Here is a 23,867-nt window from a genome sequence, read left to right as displayed (position 1 = left end):
TGGCGGTTAATTTGCATACTGCAGGCAGGGCGGGACAGCGCCATCCCGCCTGCCCTGCCGCCATGCAGGCCTGCTATCTGCGACCCGGGCGTCCGTGTGCGACCCTACCCGGGGCGGCTGGGCGGGGCAGCAGTGATCGGCCGTCCCGCCTGGGTGTCCCATGTGAGACTGACCTGGGGCGGCGCCCCAACCCCTGGATCGGCCCTGCCATGTGTGCGACCCAGGGAGGCGGGGCAGGCACCGAGGGATCGGGCCTGCCATCTGCCACCCGGGGAGCGGGCCTAAGCCAACAGGTGGTTATCTCCCGAGGGGTCCCAGACTGTGAGAGGGCACAAGTGGGTCTGAGGGACACCCCTCCACCCCTCTCCCCCGCCAGTGCACAAATATTTGTGCACCGGGCCTCTAGTATATACAATAAAATACTACTCAGCCATCAGAAAAAAATGAAATACTGCCATTTGCAGCAATATGGATGGATCTTGAAATTACTATACTAAGTGAAATAAGTCAGACAAATACAGTTAAGAACCATGTGATTTCAATCATATATGGGATATAAAACTGAATGCAACAAATGAACAAACAAGAAAAGCAAAGAAAAGCACATAGACACAGACAACAGTGTGGTGGTTACCAGAGGGAATGGGCGTGAAGTGGTAGCAAAGGTTAAAGGGGTCAAGTAAATGGTGATGGAAGATTTGACTTTGGCTGGTAGTCACACAATGCAGTATGCAAATCATGTATTATAGAATTGTACATCTGAAACATATATAAAACCCTGTTAACCAGTGTCACTCCAATAAATTTAATAAAACAAAAGAAAATAAAACATTAGTTGGTTATTATATGAACCCTAGAAACATGCATACTGTCAGTGAGTATTAGTGTGCTGCAAGAAACGTTAGCCATCTAGTCTACTCCATCATTTTATTAAGGGTCAAGAAAAACTAGTATTAAAACCTCTTAACTCTTCATTCATTCATTGCATAATATTTTATTGAGCGCCTACAATGGCCTTGTACAATTTTAGGAAAGGAGTTAAAATAAAAAACAAAACATACAAAATCCTTGCCATCTTAGATACAACATTCTAAATGGGAAGATGCAACAGAAATGGAAATCAGTAAAGAAAAAAGACAATTTCAGATTGTGGGGCATACTCAAAAGTATTTGGTGTGATTTTCACCAGTTAAGAATGCACTATTGAGTATTTCTCTTCTCATCTCCTCTGATAGCTCCTTTTCTCTCCTTGAAGGTAAAAGTAAAGGAGAGACTTATCAGTATATGTACTTTCATTCATCTCAGTGGTCAAGTTCCCTCCAGAGGCATCCACATATTCATGAGCCATCAATATTTGCCATGCTGTGTTACATTCGTATTATGAGGTTGTCTGATGCCCACTTTCATTGGAGCTTTTCAGTATCTGACTTTTGCAGCTTTAAAGACTGAAAACCTAAGACCATGTTGTAAAAACAGCTTCAGAAAAAGGTGTGTGGGTAATAATTCTCCTCCAGAGCAAAACGGTTGTCCCTCCATGGTTGTTTCTCATTCTGCGTGATTTTTCTGTGTAGGGAACAAAAGAGAATTTGAAAGATGAGTTGGGGTGTGAATCTGGTCCCTTGTCATTCTATGAAATTATACTGACTGTCTTGTCTTCAGTGTCAGAAAATGAAACCATTTCCTTTAACAAGCAAAAAGAATGCTCAATACTTTTTCATTTTTTCTTAATGCATAATTTATGTATGGTCCATTTATTAATAACCATGAAGTGTTGTACCTGGAAATCCGGCTCGTAAAGGAACAGAATATATAGAATCAAAATGAACATTTCATTAAGCAGATATTATTTTTACATTAAAAATAACTTGCCCTAGTTAGTTCTTTCTGGGAATGTTGGATAAAGTCCAACAGAAATTATTCAATTATTAATATAACCATATTTATCAAATTCAACAGGAATTTCAACTATATCCTGGTTATCAATAAATCTCAAGGGTAATAAAACATTTTTATAATGACATATTCTACCTACAAGAGACAATATTTCAATAAAGCACCATTTCTGTGAGTTTTTTGAAGGCAGAGTTCTTTGTATGTATTTTCCTTGCCTAATATAATGACACATTATATTGTTATGATGATAAAATCTACAAAGCTAATATTTATAAAATAATTTATGTTTGTGAGGCAACAATAATATAAGTTAGGCACTATTATCACTTCACATTCTCGATGAAGAGAAATTAAATATTTTGCCCAATGTCACTCAGTTGATAAGAGGAAGAGCTGAAACTTGACTCAAGCATCTAACTATAGAACCCAACTGCTTGACCATGAACTCTTCCACTTCCCATAACTTGTTTAGAGTAGACATTCAAACAAAAATGCATTTAAATTAAATTGAAATCCTGATCAATTTAGTCTTTGTGATATAAGCCATTAAGAAGACCTAAACTTCTGGATAAATGTCTGGGGTAAAAAGTAAAACATGCAGTTCATATTCCAAATATTATATATATTTCAAATATTCTAGGCCTTGTAGAAGTCTGGAGCTGGCAAGGTGTTTAGCAATCAATTTAGTCCAATCCACCACCACCCCCAATTTTGAAATGTGGACCCAATCATTTCTGGGTCCAGAGAGGTGACTCAGGTTACTGAGTGTCATACAACTTGCTAACGGCAACTATCCTAATTTCCAGGCAATGATATTTGAATTATACCTTACTTTTTTTTACTTTAGTTTATGTATTTATGCGAAAGTGAATTGCTAATACCTAGACCAGCAGTTCTCAACCTGTGGGTCGCAACCCCTTTGGGGGTCGAACGACCCTTTCACACGGGTCGCCTAAGACCATCGGAAAACACATATATAATTACATATTGTTTTTGTGATTCATCACTATGCTTTAATTATGTTCAATTTGTAACAATGAAATTGGGGGTCACCACAACGTGAGGAACTATATTAAAGGGTCGCGGCATTAGGAAGGTTGAGAACCACTGACCTAGACTGTTACCTTTATGTACTATGGAAGACAGGCTCTTAAAGTGTCCCCTATCTTCCCTACCTCCTGATGTCCATGACCTTGTGTGATCCCCTTTCCTTCAGTATGGATGAGACCTGTGACTTGCTTTTAACAAATAGAATACAGCAAAAGAAATGGGATGTACCTAATGACATGTAAATGATGATGTGATTGTGTCACATAAGATCAGAGGTCCCATTTGGCAGGAGTCTCTCTCATTCTTGCTGGCTTTGATGAAGCAAGCAGTTATGTTGGAAGGCCCACATAGTAAAAAAAAAACAAAACAAAACAAAAAAAACATACAAAAAAAACACAAAAAAAACAAACAGCTCTAGCCGGTTTGGCTCCGTGGATAGAGCATTGGCCTATGGACTGAAGGGTCCCAGGTTCGATTGCGGTCAAGGGCATGTACCTTGGTTGTGGGCACATCCCCAGTAGGGGCTGTGCAGGAGACAGTTGATTGATGTTTCTCTCTCATCCATGTTTCTAACTCTCTATCCCTCTCCCTTCCTCTCTGTAAAAAATCAATAAAATATTTTAAAAAAACACACAAAAAAAACCCCTGAGGGCAGCCAATAGGAACTGAGGGGAGCATCCAGTCTGCAATAGCCTGCAAGCACCTCAGCTGACAGCCAGCAAGAAAATGAGGCCCTCAGCCCTACAACCATATGGAAATGAATAATGGCAGTAACCTCAGTGAATGTGTAAATGGCTCCTTGACCAAGGCCTTGACCGCAGCCTTTCGGAGGGCATAGCTAATCTGTGCTGAGATTCCTGATCCAAATAAATGGTTAGATAGCAAACTTCTGTTGTTTTATGCTACTACTTTTCAAGTAAATTCTTATTTCTTTTACAACAATAGAAAACTAATACATGTAGTTATCTGTATTGTGGATGAAAAATAATAAAATTTGAAAAAAGTTAGAAATTCAAGCATTAAATATTAATTGTGGATTATCAATAACACATGCAAGAATCCAAAATTTATTTCTAGAGATTATGAATTATGTATGACTTAGAAATTCACAATCTTTCTAAAAGTTAGGTGTAGTGTATTAGATGAAAAAGTGGGAAAACTATGATAATGTAAAATAATTTTAGAAAGTCCCAAATAACAAAATGGTGTCAAACTTTAATATGTACTCACGTTTTCAATTGAAAATCTGTATTTTTAGGTTCCTTTATCCATTATAGAATGCAATGTTGTATTTTTCTTAGTCTATTTAGGAGCAAAAGAGTAAAAGTGAATAGAAAAAGATATGATTTTTTTTTCTTTTAGGAACACAAAAGTGTTTGGGAAAGCTGAAAATCTTATTTTATTCTTACAAACAGTAGTCTAAAAGAAGACCTCCTGAAACAGCTTGTTTCAGAGGTAACACTGGGGCATCAGTTAAAATAGGAAAGTTTTTTAATTGGACAACTTCCTGGCTTTTGCCAACTTTTATTGGTTGGAGTGTGTGAACTCTGGAACTCTCTTTAGAACTGCATGGTTCAGGATGCCTGCATGCATATATGTGTATAGATAATTGCTATGCCTGGTTCCCAGGATATGAGCTGTGTAAAATTACTGTAGGAAGTTGTAAATGATGTATGAAATGAGAAATCTTTGCCCACTGGCAGTACATAGATAGAACAGAGATAGTGACGTGCACTCTCTTCTCTGTCATTTGTCATAGTATTCATAAGGCAGAACATATCCATAAACCTGTGTGTCACACATGCATACCAAATAATATCTTTTATTTCTCCTTCTTATGATCCCACCTCTTTCTTCAAAACCAGTTTACAAAAACCTTTGTGTGGAAGGTAAATGTAAAGAACATCTATGTTAATGATTTCAGTTACCCAACCCCGAACATGAAATGCAGAAATTCTAAGCAGCCCTGTGTGGATGTACCTTTACACTCACAGTACTCAGTACAGCTGAGTTTCTGGACTTGCCATCCAAAGTAAACCTTTTTTGTGATGACATATATAAAGGCTTTATCTACACTGTCTAACATACAACCACTTAGAAACATCTAAGGGTAGGATTGACGTTTTTATCTTGTGTCCCCATGTTTAAAAGACTTCAAATTTCCCCTGCCGTTGACGGGCAGAAGCCAATAGAAGCAGCATTTTCTTTCTAAATTTGTTTTAAGAGGAAATTCCTACGTTCACTTTTACCCAATCCCCCTGTCCAATCCCCACATCAAATATTTGATCAAACAGTTGTAGTAATTAACCTAATACATATTTATTATCCTCTTCTCACAAAATATACTAGTCCCATAAAAACAAATCTGAAAACAGGAACAAAACAAAACAAAAAAACCTTCACAACTTGGCATATCCTTCTAGATTACAAAATTCAAGCTTAGAAATTAAAATAAACAGAACAAATAAACTAAGGTTGTACCTATCTACAAAAATAAAACAGACAGGATCGAGTAAGTTCCAAAAAAGCACATGAAAGAGTAAGCCAAGTATCTTTTTGGTCATCAAGAAGTTGACAGCTTAACAATGTAGAGCTCAAAATACAAGAGGTGCTGTTTTTCGATGACACCTGAACTTTATATTTTATGTACACAGAAGGAAATTTAAATATTCGTGTCATTTCTCAAATATGAATGTGCCAGTTTTGATTTTGTTGAAAAAACAAAGATATGCGCTGGCATTTGACACTTTTTACAGCAAGCCATTGATGTTTCACTCTGAAAGTTGTAAAACAAATATTTCCTTACCGAGTTCCTTTATTCTTGGAATCACAACAGATTTTTCTTTTGCTTGATGAAGCTAAAAGTGAAATATCTGATTTCATTTCCCGTCAGTAGACCACACAGATATATGTATTCCATTTTGCATGTGAGTCACATAGAGATGATGGTATCGTCTTGTTGCTTTGAATAGAATCAAAAGAGCATAAATATCTACATTTGGTTTATTTTCTAAGTATATTGTAAATATTATCTCATTACAACAATCTTGAAAACACTATCCAATATGTTGACCCAATATTGAGTTTATATTTAGAATCTATACATTCTGACCCCCACCTTTAAGATAAATAGACAGACACACTTCTGTTGGTTTCATGTCTCTTTCTCTTCCTACTGGGCACTTGTCCCATTTTTGTGATGGGCTTTGGACACTAACACACTACTACCCACTTAGCTCCTTGTCCTTTGACACAGTTCTTGTTACTCTCATTAGCGTAAAAAATTTCTCAGTTGCGCCCCGACCGGTTTGGCTCAGTGGATAGAGTGTCGGCCTGTGGACTGAAGGGTCCTGGGTTTGATTCTGGTCAAGGGCATGTACCTTGGTTGCAGGCATATCTCCAGTGGGGGGGGGGGGTGTGTGCAGAAGGCAGCTGATCGATGTTTCTCTCTCATCCCTCTCCTTCCTCTCTGTAAAAAATCAATAAAATATATTTTTAAAAAAATTTCTCAGTTGCCATTTCTCCATCTTTTTAATTATCTGTACATGTTGAAAATTTTCATTTTTCATTTGTGATCAAACACAGAAGCTGGAAAAATTCTGAGAGGACCATCTGGGTGGACAATTAAGGAACCACTTGCTCATGTCCATACATCAGATCATTATGCCTGCCATCCACACAGAGAGGCTGCTAAACAGAGTTGGCGAGCACATATTTCATTTCCCAGGACAAATGAAACATCCATACTTCACCCACCCCCAACAGCCATCACAACAGCACCGGGATTCATTGACATCAGGACAAAAGGGAAAAGTCTGTGAGCCAAGGGAAACAGGGTTCACTTCTGATATTGATCAGATCCTCAGTTAAGCCAATCAGTAAAACCACTCTCGAATGATCGTATTTGCTCTTAGGTAGGGCTAATTATTCAAAAATTACTATGAGTTGTATCATCAGATTATACATTTTTTAAAATTTCTCTTCGTGGATATACAAGCCTGTCAAAATCCGAATAGGACTTTATGGCATTCATAACACATCCACATGAATCAGTAGATCAGAGATTAGGAAATTCTCACACGGGTTTCAGTTGACTCGATCCAGTTGAAATATTCAAAACCACACAGTGAGAATGAGACTTAAGTGTAGGTCACAAGGCACCATAATTTTCCTTTAACCCAAAATTCCATCAACAACAATTGTCTGTTAGTGAAAATATTGCAGGTTACCTTCGGTTAATCAGAGAGAGGGACAGAAAGTATCTACGGGGTCCTTTTGCTGATTCACAGAATATTTCTTTTCCCTCACCACATAGACTATACCTCCTGAGCTGTACTTCTTGCTAATCATTTCCCTGATGCCACTCTGGAAATATTTATTCAGTTGATATCTAAACTAGACACCAGAATTAGTTTGCGACAAAAGGTAAATTTTTAACATGTGGTAGATCACACGCAACTATAAGTAGAATTTACCCTACACTTTCTTTTAAACAACATACTTTCATGGGGAGGAATTATACTTTTGTTAATTTTAGCTATATGTGATTTCTAAAATTGGGAAAGCAGAATCTTTACTTTTTTTTAGACGCATTGATTCATAAAAATTCACATTATTTTTTTTTAAATATCCCTTTTGGCAGAATATAATCAGAGATTGCTTGACAGCTTGTTTTGTGATTCATATTTTTGCTTAATCTTCATACTTAAAGACAGTTCAACTATATTCATGGATGACTTAATTTAACCAATTTTATTATAAGCATGAAGCCTGTCATTTCTACCTATTGCGAATGTTGTTAACTTGGTTTAAAAAAGTGGTCACATCAGCCATGAACACATTATGAACATTTTCCATGCTTGATAAATACTTATAGCATGAAACAATATACAGTGAATCATGAAATATGAAATAGGTATTTTGGCTATTGGAAGAAAAGAATATTTTTAAAATTTTTCTGCCCACCAAATAGCAGGTAACCTAAGTCTTTTGAAATAAGGGATTCAGCCCTCCTTCATGGCAGCTAACTACTTTGTTTTCTTCAGGCAAATTTCTCTGAACAGTTGTCAACATTTTAATAATATTTTTGCCTTTTGTTTTCTAAGAGTGTTCAAGAAAAAATGTATTACCGCCTATTAACAATTAGTTGCCTAAATTCTTGTGAAATATAAGCTGCCTTCTCTAGAAAGCTGAGCTAGTCAACTTATATTTTACAACATAGGCATTTATTTGAATACTGCACCAAGACCATGCAAAATTGAATTTATCTTTATAGATAAATTATCTTTTTGAAATTTTTGTATTAAAGAGATCTTATACCTTATATGCTAAGTTCTGATAGTCTTTTGATAACACTAGGAAAAATAAACTTATTTATTAAGGACATTAAATAACTTTTAAAAATCACCACTGAAGCATAATTCCCACTTAAGTATGAAATAAAAGGAAATTTTATTACAATTAGAATAAAAACTCTATCATCTGCCTAAAATATTATTTACTATTTTGGAAACTATGTTGTTAAAGTGGATCTGAAGTACCCAGGAAGCTTTGTGTAAGACAGTGATTCATTTCTATGTAAAACCGAGTAGTATTTAATTAGTGAATTACATAGAGAGCATTTAGGTATTTAAAACCCAGTGCACCATAAGCACTCAGTAAATGCTCAGTAAATATTATTATTATTATTCTCAATTATGTAGGAAACCTTTCTTTCCCACCCATTTCGATCAGAGTCTTGTTCTTTCTTTTAAGCCAACTCGTGCCACAACCTTCAGGAAACTCCCCTCAGTTGAAAGTGATTACTAATATTTGATAGAACTTTTCTTAAATGCCTCACTTGCCTCTTCCCAGTTCTGCCCCCACATTTGCATAATATATAAAATGCATTTTATCCCATCTCCATTTTCCATTGAACTTGAAGTGGCTTGAAGTCAGGCTCTCCCACATCTTTACCTTTGTCTAGCCCAGAGCACGGAGCAAAGGGCCTGGCAGGCCACCAGGTTTTTGTATATACTGACGAAATCAGCCAGTTAGACTTTAATATTTATTTGACCAAATATACAGGCAGAAAACGAGTGAATGAAATGCATTTTATTCTTCCTTTTACAAATAGACACAACACAATTTAACTAGCAAGACCTTCACTTCACTAGTTAAGAAAGCTCTTCATTTTGGAGCCATCCTAGAAAGCTGAGCTACCTCAACTTGTATTTTGCACCAACGTGGGTACCTATCTCATGTGAGTGCCACACCAAGAACATTTGCACCAAACGCAAAACAGAATGTAGGTTCCAAATTCTCATTTAAAATGTTGCTCTACTTTCGAATACTGTAGATATGGGATGTAAACTATGCTTTCCAGCCAAGAGCACAAGAAACAATATTCCAATTTGAATTATTTTAAGGTTCAAAGTTAAATCATCCTTCACTAGTCTCAATAATAGCGTTACTAGTATAATATAATGTATAGTATAATATAGCATGATATACTCATTTTAAGGTCCACACTTAATTTATTTTTATTATAGTATACACTTGCTTTTATTCAAAGCCCCCCCCCTTTTTTTTTGCCTTTTCTCTTTTCAAATTTTCTTCTCATTTATTTTTAATTTATCCATTCTTTTCGATCCTTAACTAATAAGTGTCTTTCCCTAATTACTTTCTCCTATCCTGTTTTTCTCCACTTTACCATCACATTCTCAGTGTGTGGTATACTCTTTTGTCTTTGGAATGATTTAGAATGCAGACTCAATGATTGTTTTATTTAACAATTTTTTTTTGAGCATTCTGTTTGTCTTCTTGCCCCTCTAGATCCAATTTCCATCCTGCTCTTCCTTCTCATTGACCTAGAAGGTAGGCCTTATGGTCTGGATCAATTGGGCTCCAATCCCTCTGTCTTATCATTGGGTTTACGTAATGGTCCTGACATGAAATTAGAGTTTGCAGTTGCTGCTTGCCCTCCCTAAGCCAAGTATCTTGTAAGCTTCCCTCTCCTACAGGTAGAATTATTTTCCCGTGGTCCAGTAACTCCTGGCTCCTCATGCTCTTTCTGGCCTAAGTGACAGCTCCCTCCTTGTTAGTTTCTTTGGTTACTCTTAACCCTGTCCATGCCTTGTAAATAAATTATTCAGTAATTCTTATTAATTGTCCCATTGAATGTGCTATCTATTTACTGATAGATCAGATCTCCTACTCTGTACCTTAATTCATGCAGTCTTTGTTATATATTGTTTTGTTAAGTCTTAACAAAATACTATTATATATTTATATTTATATATATATATATATATATATATATATGAATGTTTTATAAACTTTCCCAGACACTAAGCTAATGTGTAGTATAGCCAAAAATGGAATCATGATCTTCTGCTCAAAGTCTAGTACTCCTTTCCTGCAATTCAGTTTTCTCCTCTTCCCTCCTAAATGGCTTCCCCTTGGTGACATCCATCAATATTGTGTATTGACGGCCTACAGCACATTGTAATGTAGTGAAACAGTATCCAGCTAAAATTCATAGGAACAACAGATGTGCATCTGACCAGTAATCACTTTGGCCAAGAATCTCTAACTATGAGCATAAGTAAGAGGTCACATTTTTCAGTGTTAGTATCATCAACACTGAATTTAAGGACTGTCTCCTTATGGGTCTTTGAAAGCATTAGAATTAGAGTTTCTTTTGCTTATCCTTGATAGCATGTTAAATAGGTGGATGAACAAATGGGTAGACTAGACAAGACAAGATAGCAGACTACTAACAGATCTGAGGGGAACAAGAAACACCTAACTTAGATCCAGATGCTGACTGTGGAGACACCAGTTCATCCAAAGCTCACTGTGTCAGTCAGTTGGCAATACGAGCAGGTGGAATCTAAAGAGGGAATGTAGGTTCTGGAGTTCATTGGAGCTGTAGAGATCACCTGGAAAATTGTCCGTGGACAGCAAAACTGTGTATGTTCTGAAGGAAATGGAGAAACAAGTACTAGTAAAAATTAGGTGGGAATCTAGATTCCTATGTGCTCTTCAGATCTGTTCTGGAGAGTAAATTAATGTATGTCACATGTGCAATCCAGTGCTTGGCACAAAGGCCATGTGTGGCATAACAAAGGATATTCAGAAAGCTACTGATAACCGTGCCTCTGTTAAGATGGACTCACCATGTGGGTTGAGTCTGAGCTATAGGGCAGTACATCTAAGAGATCTTAACTGAGATAAAAAGAAAACTTGGAATCGAGTCATAAAATCAAGTATAAGCATCTTCCCTACAGACACCAAACAAAGTTGCAATCGGAAAAGAATGCCTCCTCACAACCCTTCCGCAGGCTTCTCTCCACAGACACTCGGATTCCCTCTATTTATTCAAAGTTCTACATTTATAATACAGATTAGATCAGTTTGTCCCACCACTGACCTGTAACCCGGAATTAACTGTCCCTTACTAATCAACACCTTTATTTTGAAATCTCAGGTGTAAGAAATCTGATAAATCATAGTGGGTCATGACATAAAAAGGACTTTTAGGTTTGATGTCTTCTCCTCAAGATGTTTATTAACCTAAATAATCTTTAACTAGTTAAATATTTTAATGTTTTGGGGAACTATCCCCATGAGTTATGGAACATTCATTTATAACCATTAACAACACAGACAAGGTGAGTTTTGGTGTGTTTGTGGAGGGCTGTTGCTTCTGAGTGCCATAGGAGAGAAAAGTGAAGACACAGGAGTTTGGGACATTATGTTTCCATTCATGCCTCTGCAGGGTTTATTCATCCCTCTTGGTGAAAGAAAGGATCAGAAAATGCTGTTACATTTATTTTTTTAATCCTCACCTGAGGATATTTTTCCATTTTTAGAGAGAGTGGGAGGGAGGGGAAGATATATATAGAGAGAAACATCGATGTTAATGTGAGAGAGACACATCAACTGGTTGCCTTCCTGCACATGCCCCAAACAAAGTGGGGGATTGAGCCTGCAACTGTGCCCTTGACTGGAATCAAACCCAGACCCTTCGATCTGCCTGCTGACGCTTTGTCCACTGAGCCAAACCGGCTAGGGCAAAATATTTGTTTTCTATGTAATTCTCAATCTTAAATTACCCAAATGCCTCATTTTCTCTCGGAACATGACTGAAATTGGTAGTAAAGGTAATCTAGCAAAGTAAAGTGGCAAATATATTTAAAAATATATGAAAAGGGGAGTAATGACTGTATAGTAACATATAAACTATTACAGTTCATTAAGATTAAAGCAAGACTAATTAAAATAGTGTGTATTTTAGACTTATGTACAAACTTCTAGGCAGATGTATAAATTAGAATCATACTATACAAACATTTATACACAAATATCTACATGTTTATATGACTGTGAATATACATACATAATGAAAGGAAGCATAATAAAAATGTAAATAAGTGGTGTTGGGACCTTTTGTCAGGATTTTTAAAAATGCAGGCCAATACAACAAACAATATTCTATAAATGTTCACTTTCCATGTTTAATTGAAAACTATGGTAAACTAGCCAAACAATTGCAAAACTACTAAATATAATGTAATATTTTTAGAATTCTGGAGGGCTAAAACCTTTTATAATTTGAAATTATAAAGTCACAAAGGAAAATATTTATAAACTTGGCCATTTAAAACTGCTGAAGAGTAAACAAAATAAAAAGAATGTAGCCAAAGAGAATGTTTACCACAAATGTTAATGTTTATAAAGATTTCTTATGGCCCTGGCCTAGAGGCTCCGTTGGTTAGAGCATCATTCAGATATGCCAAGGTTTCAGGTTCGATCCCCGGTCAGGGCACATATAGGAAAGAAATCAATCTCTCTCTCCCTTCCTCTCTTTCTAAAAAAAACCAAAAACATATATATATATATATATATATATATATATATATGGAAAGTCCTTGTTTAAAAAAAGAATTCTTATAAAGGAAAGAAAATAACTGAGAAATTTAATGAAGTATATTATATGTAATCCAGACAAAAGTAAATACCTTTTAGAAATGAAATCAAACAGAGAAAAATAATCACAGTATTTTATCATCAAAGAACTGCAAATTAAAAGAGCAATAAGGTATGTTGACTTATTAAACAGGTAATATTTTTTTCTTTTCTTTATTTTTTCTTTTGCTTTGACTCGGTGTAGGATTGTTGATAGTCTTGGTGCCTGTTTAAATTGATACACATCATCTAGAGGGAAAAATATCTTTTCAAACTATAAAAAATATTTATTTTTGATCCCAAAATAATTTTTGAAACTGTAAGCATATAGAAATTCTCTGATTCTAAAATAAGACATGATCTTTAGTGGAAAACTTTAAAACACAAAGAAGACAAAGAAAAATCATTCATGATCATCCATAACCCCACATACAAAATTAACCATAGGTAGAATGTTGGTAAAATTGCCTTAATGTTTTCATATGTATACAAAATTTTATGTTGTTGAGCTCATAATATAAAAATGTGTGTGGATAATACAGTTTTGGCTTTACTTTTGGCAAGAATCTTTTTTTTTAAGTTTTCACAGTGGTAGTTTTTATTTTTTATTTATTTTATGTTTTTCTTTATCGATTAAGGTATTACATATGTATCCTTATCCCCCTATTGCCCCCCACACACACTTTTTTATGCTCGATAATCCCCTATGTTACATCTGTGCCATGATTTATTTCACCCTTTTTTATTATTGGACATTTAGACATTCTTCTCATTTCTACTCTTTAAGTAATAATGTTCTCTATAATAGCAAAAGTTCAGAAACAATCTAAAAGTCTGGTAGTATAGATAGTTTAAATAGAATGCATCTCGCTATAAAATTTAATAACAACTCTGCAGTGCAGTGGAGATATGCTTATAATACAACATCTATCCATCAAATTGCAATTCAGAGTTCAGCTCTTCTAAGAAACTTCACCTGGTACATTATATTACGTTCACCTCACTCCCATGTAATGGGTAGGAATTCCAAGCTTGCTCCTGCTCTGTACCCTCAGGGCCTCTTTTTCAGGCACCTTGTGGGCACCCAGGAAATATTAATTATATGATCAACTGAGTAAATTTGTTAATAAAAAGATAAATAAGATTAACAAAGCTTTGTTCACGTTCCTCATTCCTTCTTCTCCCAGTTAGTGGTTTTCCTTCTGCAGACACACTTTTTCTTGGACTTTGGGGTTCTAAACATTTGGAAATTTCACCACCTTGATTCTCTTATGTGCATCAGTGTGAGGGAGTCAGTACTGTAGATATACTGGGTTCCTATTCGCCTTGGCGTACAGACTACCAGAGTTCAGCTCAAGAGCCAGAATTTTCATCAGATAACACCTGTGATAGCAGATGGCAATCAGACATGCTTGTAACATTAATACCAAATTAGAATAGGAAATAATGCATAATTCTCTGGAAAACAAAGAGAATTTACTAACTCCAGCTATAGACTATGAAAATCGGGCTTAATTTCAACAATAATAATCCAATGTGAGAATTTTTTTTTTTGTCTGTAACAGTTAGAAAGTCCTCAGTAATGATGTACAAGGTGAAGTGAGATGAGAAATCTAAATTCATTTTAAATCTGACCCGTTTCATTCCTGAGTGAAATGCGGCAGAAGACTTAGGAGAGTGCTTATTCTCTTTAGTCTGTTTCGTCCAAGTGTCCTGCCAGCTACGCTGCTGCTGCCCACCTCATCCCGAACATCCTACCTTATCTAGACTGCGCATCTGGTCCAGCCAAGCATCTCTGTTTTGCTTGTAACTGTCAAAAGCAAGGGTGCCTGCAGTCACAGGCGAGGGCACCAGTCACACAAGTCAAAGGACAAGGAAGGGATGGAATACTTGTCATTCCTGTTGGTGTTAAAGGGAAAGATTTTCGCCTTTGCTTCTGTAAAATTGTGTAGGGCACTGCCCAGCTGACTTTGAAAGAAAGCAGAAAACTTAAAAATGAAGGAATAAAAAAGCATATAAATCTTGCTTCTTCTGTTGAAGAGATTTTGCTCCTTATAAAGGATTCGCTGTTTACATGGCTGTGTTGCACAAGCCTTGCATATCAGTTTATGCATGCTCGTAATTGTCCCTGTGGGGAAGCAGAATCCTTACTCCAGGGTGAGAGGAAAACCCCATTTCACTTCCTGCAAACGAGGCAGTGAGAGCTGGGATAAAAGAGGACTTTTTTGTTTTCTCAATTCATAATCTCAGACACACATACATGTACACACACATGCACACATACCCAGTAGTGAGATGCAGAGCTTTTAAAGGTTTGAAACAAGCCTGGCATTCTCAATAATCCACAACACAAATTACATGCCTGGCTTTAAACACTCGAATTAGTTTCATGGAATTAATATTTCCCCTACTGCTCTTACGTCATAACTTTGGTCACTAAATAGCCATTGGCCTGTAAGTTGCTTAACTATAGACAGTATCTCATTCACCATTGTAGCCACAGAACAGTTAACAATGTGAATACCGTGCCAACTATGAAAAGAAACCCCACTTCATTTTAAACTTTGTTTATAGATTATTTCTGCCACATAAAAACCAAATTATGCAAGTTTAATGTTTATGTACACAAAAAGTTTATTAACCATAATATTATGAATTACATCTCTGTCTTCAAAGGTTTTCCTCTCAGATTTAATTTACTTTGATTTTAAGTGAATCCTCAACTAAAATAGTTTTTGATGTGAAATATCATTCATGAGTGTAACGGGCCCAAAATAGAAATTTTCAAATAGCAAATCAATATATACTTAGAGCCACCAAAAGATCCTATCAATTGATAATGATAGTAGTTTCCTGAGTATTTCCACAGTGCCAGACCCTGTGCTATTTCACCGAATATTTAAAAACCATCCCTTGAGGTATCTCCCCCTGTTGCTATAAGGCCCACTTTCTAGAAGCGGGAAGATAGGCCTGGAGAGGGTAATCACCAGTCTAGGGTCACACTGCCATGTTCATCGAGGCTGGAATTCCAACCCTCTTTTCCCTGATCCCACTCTCACATACCTGGCTCTCTTGTTTGCTTAATATTAATTGTTACCTTCCTGACATTCTCCGTTTTTACCATTATACTTGCCAGCAGGCTGCATCTTCCTGTGCCCTGGTCTTCATGGCAGCCTTGGGGAACAATCACAAAGTTATTTTTAACTTAACAAATCGGAATGACCCATGTTGGGATCAAAGACATATGGCCTGTGGACGTAAGATTTTAATAGAAACAAATATTTATTTGTTTATTTATTTGGTTAACACTAATTGAGCACCTACTATTTGTAAAGCACCCTCTACATGAAAGCAAATTCCATGCATTTTTAATGGAGCAAGATATTTACATGAGCTCAGCATTCTGCACCTGTAATGGGATTTGTCCCTGGATGTAGCCAGTTTTCACATAAGCTGCAATTCTTATGAGAAAATTAATCCATAAATTTTTAGTGAATGTCTTTTTGAATAAACGTGAATGCAACAAAATAAGAAAAGCAATCATTGATGAGCATAGAGAAAGTTAGGCACTAAATCCTACCTAGGGCTTTGTGCATCTTTTTCAAAGCTCTCAGTAGATTTGTGCCATGGAGGGTGGCGGGCTTTCCACACCATATCACGAAAAAAGCACCTCGAAGGCGAAGCCTGCCACAGCCGGCAGCTTGACCCGGCTGGACGTCCCTCTCTGGAACACTTGCCCATCTTCAGAAAAAAATAACTGAACAAAGTCAGGGGGATTTGGCCACGGGCACTTTCCCCTTTTTTCTTTGTAGGAGATGAGAATGAAGGACTGTTTCTCCTGCATTGATAAAGACAAAATTCTTACTCTCTTGGATTTGAAGAAAAAGCATTTTTTACTGTGTGACTATTCGGGAAGCTCTCAGAGAAGGCTGAATCCCGTCTCTAGTATTCGTCCGCTCTGTACACGTGGGCAAGTCACTTAACCTCTCTGTGCTTCAGTTTCCTTCCTCTGTAAAACGGGGATAATGACAGTTCCCGCCTCCACGGGGAGCTGGGTGGGTGAATGTGACCATGTAACCGGAGCCCTGACCACCATGCCTGGCCATGGTGAGCCCCCAGGTCACATCAACTCTGCTTCCAGCGTCAACGATGAGGAGCATGGTGGCTAAAGGCCTCGCTCTTCCTGTTTCCTATAAGAATTAATCAGCTTTGCGTTCTGACCCCTCCCACTACCACCATCTCCCAGGAAAATAAAGTGTTTTATTTGGTAGCAAACATTCCTCCTCTGTGACCCTCGAGGGACGGGGTGGATAATGACTAGAGACAGAGAGGTACCCGTGCGCCTGGGGGAATGAGGCTCAGTGAGATCAGGCAGCCCCAGGAGGACAAGCCCTGCGGGATTCCACTGATAGGAGATGCCTAAATGGTCAAACATAGACACAGAGAGTACAGTGGTTGCCAGGGCTGGGAGGAGGGAACAGGGGGAGTTGGTTGATGTTCCTGGTTATTAGGTTTGTTTTGTAAGGCGAAAGGTTCTAGATCGCTGTCCAGCATTGTGCCTGTGGTTAACAGCACTGTCCTATGCACTTAACATTTGTTAAGAAGGGAGATGTCGCCCTGGACTGGTGGCTCGGTTGGTTGGAGCATCGTCCAATACACCAGAAGAATTCCGGGTTCGATTTCCGGTTGGAGTGTGTGTGTGTGGGGGGGGGCAACCAATCGATGTTTTTCTCTCTCACATGGATGTTTCTCTTCCTCTCTCTCTCTTCCTCTCTCTCTCTCTCTCTCCCTCTCTCTCTCTCGCTCTCTCTCTCTCAAAATCAGTAAGATCATGTCCTGGAGTGAGGATTTAAAAAAATAAAAGGTAGATCTCATGTTATGTGTTTTTACTACAACTGTACAAAAAAGCATCCTGACCAGTAATGAAGATGTTAGGCCACTAGTGGGAAAATGTACTTCCTCTACATTCCAGTTGTTTTTACCAAATCCTTGGAAAACAGACCCCAAAAGATAGAGACTTAATGTTAGACTTAAAAGTGATCTGACACTTTGAGCCAAATTCTCCCAACTTGTCTGTGAGAGAAATGTTATGCCCGGGAGCAGCTGGGGCACTCAGTAACTCAGAAGTGTGGCTTCCAGGAACACCCGCTTTACACGAAACCAGCACGCAGCACCCAAACTCCTACGCTGGAACATACAGGGATCATCGGGCCGACAGACAGGATTTGAAAGGGGCTGTGATTCCAGCCCCTTCAAACTACGTCATTTAATTGTGTAGCACTCTCGCCTAATCCAAAACATTTATTTCTCAGATTTAGAAGGAGTATATAAATTGGTATTGTGGGGTTTAAGAGAACAATGTGTGGGTCTCCTAAATAGAAATGGTGACAGGAGTGGCACTTAGAAAAATTAAATAGGGGCAGCAAGGAATGACGGTGGCAGAAATGGGAAAGGCATAGCAGGCCAATCACAAGTTTGTGTCATTCATTCTGTCGTTTCTGATCATACATACCAAGATAAGGCTTCCCATAGGAAACCAGTCTATAAGCTCACAAGTGCAGTTCTCAACTTAGAGGGTATTTTTACTGGCCTTATAAAATAAGGGAGAAACAGCCACATCCTTCAGATGAAGCCCACGGTGATTAAACACTGCAAACCAGGAGGAGTCAGGGAGTCACACATTTTAAGTTGACCAATTTAGGCACAGTCTCTTCATGGTATCTTTTTTTCATTCACAAATAAAAACATAAATGTCAAAGACAAAAACCTGAGAGAGACTTTGAGTCTCCTAATATGCAGAATTACTGTGAAAATTTTCAATGTGATCAGACCTTTTAGTTTTAAAATATTACAAAATGTATGTTTAACATGCTATGATTTGTGTTGGATATTAGTTTTTAAGGCATTTAGGAAATGGGAATGTATAAACAAAAATATTTTAGACCTAAAGATCCGAAAGAGAATCCTAGCAAATATACCATCAGCATTCTTGATATGTTTTTAAATAGAAATGTACATGTGGGCACCTGTCAAACACTTAATAAAAGATGACTTCTCAAGGCAGTCTGCAAACTCTGGTTGCATCTAGATGTCTATCAGTGTAAATCAGGAAGCTTGGTTCCCCGTTTTTCTAAACAAGCATCCCATCATCTTTGCCAGCTCGGTTCTTATGAAGCCTTCATAAATCTCCTCAGATCATACTCCCAGATCCCAACCCTCCCAGTGCAGGGAACTCAACAGACAGCGAGTCCACAGCGGAGTCAGGATCTCCTTCACCGGGGGCACGGATTGCATTTGAACAGAATCCCAGTAGCAATGCACCCATCATGCTTATAAGCTACCAGGGTATTATCACACTCGACTGAAAAGCACCTTTTCTGCTAGCCGACAACATGGATAGGACTGGACACTCCTCTTAATGTACCTACATATGTGCTTGGCATGCGATGTTTACTGAATTAGGCAAGGTGGGCTTTGGTGAAAGGAATGCAAACGCAGGTTCAAATAGCATAAAACATTTTTCTCCATTTGCCACTGTTGCTATTTAATTTGCTTTGATCCCAATCTGCTAACATTATCCAAGTGGAAGAGAAGCAACTAAGATTCGTTATTTTAGATTTAGTTCGAATACTGAAGGTGTCTGCAGAAAAAAAAAGGGGGGGGGAATAGAATGTAGAATTATTTAATTTTTAGACTTCAACCTAAAATGGTATATTAAAATCGGGGGAAAATGTAAAGCTTTCCCTTTTCTGGAATTACAGTTGATAGTTTTGTATTTATTGAATGCATTCATGGGCTCCCCGAGGATGTGAAATGTATGGAAATATATGTGCATCGCTAAAGAAAGAGGTAAATTTATTCTTTCCCCACCTCGTGCTCTTCTTTGCAGTAGAGGTTTTTAATTCAATACAGAGCTGGGATGAGATGGAGCCAATTTCCTGGTCTCTATGTGTGACAAATGCTGAAAGTGGCACAAGATTAACAAATTACTTGAAGTATAGATCTTAAAAGATTTTCTTTCTGTGTCTCTAAATCAAAACTCAGACTTTACTTGAAATGAAGCCTTCTTTCGAATTCAGTAATGATGTAGAATCTTTTCTATCTCTGCAGTTAAGGTGAAAAGATGGGGTGTATGGCAACAGACTAGCCATTTTTAAAAAGCAAACGTTGTCCTTTGTAGGAAAGCTTACAAAGATTAGGTATCTGGAATAGGAAGGTATTTTAATTGTCATCCAGTGTCCTGGGTTGATAACTCCAGTGTGTGATTTGGTAAAGATAAAAAAAAAAATTCTTTTGAAATAAGCAATCCTTCCCAAAATAAAAGCATAAAATGAAAAGCAGGGGTAAATGTTGTTTACTTCTGCATTTTTATGGGTAAAAATAATGTTTACTATGCCAGGTCCTACATAAATATACTTGCTTTTCTAATAACACTTCTTAGCTAGGTTTTAAGTGAAAACTAGCAGGCTGGGCTCTTTTACCTAAATCTCAGAATCATGTGTTTGATGTAATCCAGATATCTAACACCAAACAATGAAAACATCTGTGACAAGAAAAGCATGTAACAGTTGTGGGGTTGTTTAATTTGGGAGAAAATGGCTGCGTTTGATAATCACCTGCGCCTGATTTGATTTCTCCTCTATGTCGAGAAACTTTGATATTTTGCTAAAAGGAAACAACTGATGATAGGAGAGAGCTGTTTCAAAGATCTCCAGAAACAATGCGTTTGGGATTTGGCTCGCTCATTCAGGTTTCTGCCTCGTCATAATCCACCTGGTTTGCTTGGGCTTAAGTGATATAAAAATCCAGCTTTTTAAAACAAGCACAATCTGACTTCTGGTGCCCAAACATGGTTACATGCTTAACATTCCAGAAGCGTTGTGTGCAGCTTTTGCGTCTCAGTCACCCAATCTCCTTTCACGTATCTGCTCATGTTGACAGACTATGTCATAATACATCAGCAGAAGATCAGCACCGAAGAACAAAATTTCAGCGCCTGACAGCAAGGGGAAAACTGATTTTCAGTATTAAATTAGGAAAAGTATACCATTACCTCGCTTCCAATAAGTCTACTACCTTTAGAAAATAAGGTGTCTGCTCTAATCACAACTATATGCAAAGGCTGTTGGGGTGGTTTATATCTTTGGTGTCACCCTTTGACTGACAGCTAATTTTATTTTATCATATATATATATAAAATCTTGGAAGCACATTGAAATATTTAAAAAATCCTTAATGTAGTATTACATGGGTAAAAATATGTCTGCCCAATTTTGGGGGGCAGACTTTCCTATATTAATCAGCAGGAACCTATTGACCACTGCAAAGGAAATGGCATTCAAGCTCCTGATAAAAGTTAGGTACCTTTTCCTATAAGCTCTTGGTCGGCTTGGTTTTCTGTGGAAACTGAACAATACCTGCAACGCCGAATGCCTTTTGCAGCCTAGGACGTCATCTGCCACTTAGGCTTGGACGCGGCCGCTGTTTGGATGCCCTGCCGCATATGCACTTCCCTTTTGTCTATTACCTTGGACTCGTGCTATTCCCAAATATTGACATCATCTACTTTTATCAGCATTAACTGCTCTGGAGCTTCCCAGGCTCGCGCTCAGCTCTATTTCTTCCTATTGATTATCCTCCTCACTCCAGCAGGTAGCCAGCCAGCAAGGCTGTCCTGAGAAATAGCTTCCAATGACTTTATACGCACAATTTACACGGAATTGTTTAAAGAAGATATTAGCCTCAATACAAATCAGTGAACCTCATTTAGTCAATACTGCACAATTCCGCTGCTGGCACCCGGTGACATGTTAGTCCTCCAGTCAGCTGCTGGCCCCAACCTGCACATTAGCCATAGTATTTAGTTTCATATTAAAATGAAGCCGGGTGGTGGTTTTTTTTCCGCTTTTGCTTTTCTTTTTGAAATCTTTTCAGCCTACTTTTTACATCACCTCGCTTGAGCCATGTGATAGTAATATATTTTGAAATATAAAAACCTGAGATTAAATGTTTGATTTTTGACAGTGTTCTTAAATATAATAAATTCAAAAGGAAATACTGTTAAGTTAAAATGGAGTGTTTTTCATTAAGTCCAATCAAATGGTAGACAACAAAGGATCTTTTATTTGAGAATATGAAGTGAAAATGAAAACCAGAAAACCTTGACTAAGAAAAGGTCCAGCTAAATTATGTTGGAAGGAGGTATCCAGATTGAGCTTGGGTGTTTCTTTTGCTAAAAACGAATTAAACTAAAATATGTTATAAAGAAATATTTTACAAAGGAGCAAAACTCAATGCTTTCAGAAATGAAAATAAGGTCTAAAAACAGTTGACTTTGAAAATAATTCTACAGAGACATCACAGATGAAAAAAAATTGCCACAGCATCTGATCTTTTCTTATAATCATAACAGGGAAATGTTTGGGGGAAAGTAACACTAGTCCCCGTTTTCTCTTCCATGGATGGCAAGGCTGTAAAAATTCTAGAAGGAATGTTTACATTTCAGAATTACCCCTCCTTAAACTCCTGGTTTATGCTAGTTAATGAGATGATATCCAAATGTTGAAAACAGGAAAATTCAAATGAAAATCTAAATGTGAAATATAATATAATGAAATAACTAAGCAACATAATACTACTCCGAATGTTTGTGCAAATATTGCAAAACGAACTGCAATACATTAAAATTCTTCAGTGGTTGTGTAATACATAAGTGAAGGTTTACATAGAAAAAAGCTTTAGCTATCAGAAAGGGATCTTTATATCATAGCATCCTAAATTGTTGACTTAGAAACATCACTAACATCATGGAGTGTGTTCTGAAAAGTTGTCATGAAATCTATTGGCATATTTCTTTGTAAACTGAAACAGGTAGGAATAAAGCATACTGATCAAAACCACCTATTTGTTATCTAATGCATCCTCCAGCTTCCGTGGCTGAGTGGCAGAACGATTTGGGGAATATGAATGGGGGAGAAAATAAACATCTCAGTTTGGGAAATTTTTAAGGACTGAGTATCTCTTTTGTAAGCAAAAAGTAATAGTTAAACAAATGACGATTTTAAATGAGTGATAAATAACAGAATTTTGAAAATTAATATAGAACAGCAATTGAAATAAAATTAGATAGCAAATTATTGTGAATCTTTCAATATTTCCTCTTGTTTACTGTAAAATGTGAAAGGTGATTTTTGTATGACCTTTTCTTTTCATTTCTTTTCTTTTTAAATATCACTAGTTGGGAGCTGGAGCTCAGAATCCAGGTAGAAGAGACACATTAAAAGGGGCCAGTCTATCCAGACCATACATCTTCTCACACATTTACTGCAAACTGACATATAACAGCTTTTTTTTCTCACAAAGACTCAACAAAGAACAATTCCAGTACCCAGGGAAAATCATACCCCAGAAAAGAGAAATGTCATAGCTGCATATTCAGTCTGCATAGATGCAGGTATGGCAAAGATAATTGTACCATCTGTGTGGGAGAGAGAATTCTACCACTTAAAGAAGTCAGGAATCTAAATATGATAGCATTTAGGTGTGATTGTAGTTATGTATGCACACATGTATATACTACAGGGAAGCACAAATATAAATTCCAGCCCAAACTGAAATGCACTAACATTATTAGTCATTTTAGTTTAAAATATACTTTGATGAGTATGTGTTTATATATTAAGTCTCTCTCTACCAAAGAAATTATAAGAGTTTCATGCTAGTCCCTTTATCACGTAAAATGCTTATATTATATAAAATTATATGCCTTACATATTCACATAGACACAAGAACATTCTCAAGGAAGCATAGTAAGAACAAATAATGCACACAAATTAAGATACCTTTTTAAAATGAATAGCAACAAAAGAGTCTAGTAGACATTTCAGATAAATAACAATGCTGATGTTTTTTCCTGAGAAACTTTCTAAGTTAACCATGATGCTTTAAGTGTAAGTGAATGTGTTTTTCAAAT

At 37.1% G+C, this 23,867-nt stretch overlaps 1 long non-coding RNA gene across 3 annotated transcripts in view; it reads right to left on the bottom strand.

The window, feature by feature from the left end:
- Positions 1 to 978: 978 nt before the first annotated feature.
- LOC138992932 (uncharacterized) overlaps positions 979 to 23,867 on the bottom strand; it is a 38,171-nt gene continuing 15,282 nt past the window's right edge. For 2 of the 3 annotated variants that reach the window (XR_011468203.1, XR_011468202.1), the window contains exons 2-4: positions 5,750 to 5,905; positions 4,174 to 4,245; positions 979 to 1,563 (exon numbers count right to left, since the gene is read on the bottom strand). This is a non-coding gene — a long non-coding RNA (uncharacterized lncRNA). Of the gene's footprint in view, positions 1,564 to 4,173; positions 4,246 to 5,749; positions 5,906 to 10,733; positions 10,904 to 23,867 lie in introns of all 3 variants that reach the window. The other variant, XR_011468204.1, reaches the window with a different exon arrangement.

Source organism: Myotis yumanensis, unplaced genomic scaffold (assembly GCF_028538775.1).
Source record: "Myotis yumanensis isolate MYYU_CA2020_CCGP unplaced genomic scaffold, mMyoYum1.0.hap1 SCAF_15, whole genome shotgun sequence".
In the NCBI taxonomy this organism is placed as follows: domain Eukaryota; kingdom Metazoa; phylum Chordata; class Mammalia; order Chiroptera; family Vespertilionidae; genus Myotis; species Myotis yumanensis.
This window is presented reverse-complemented; position numbering and strand designations above follow the sequence as displayed.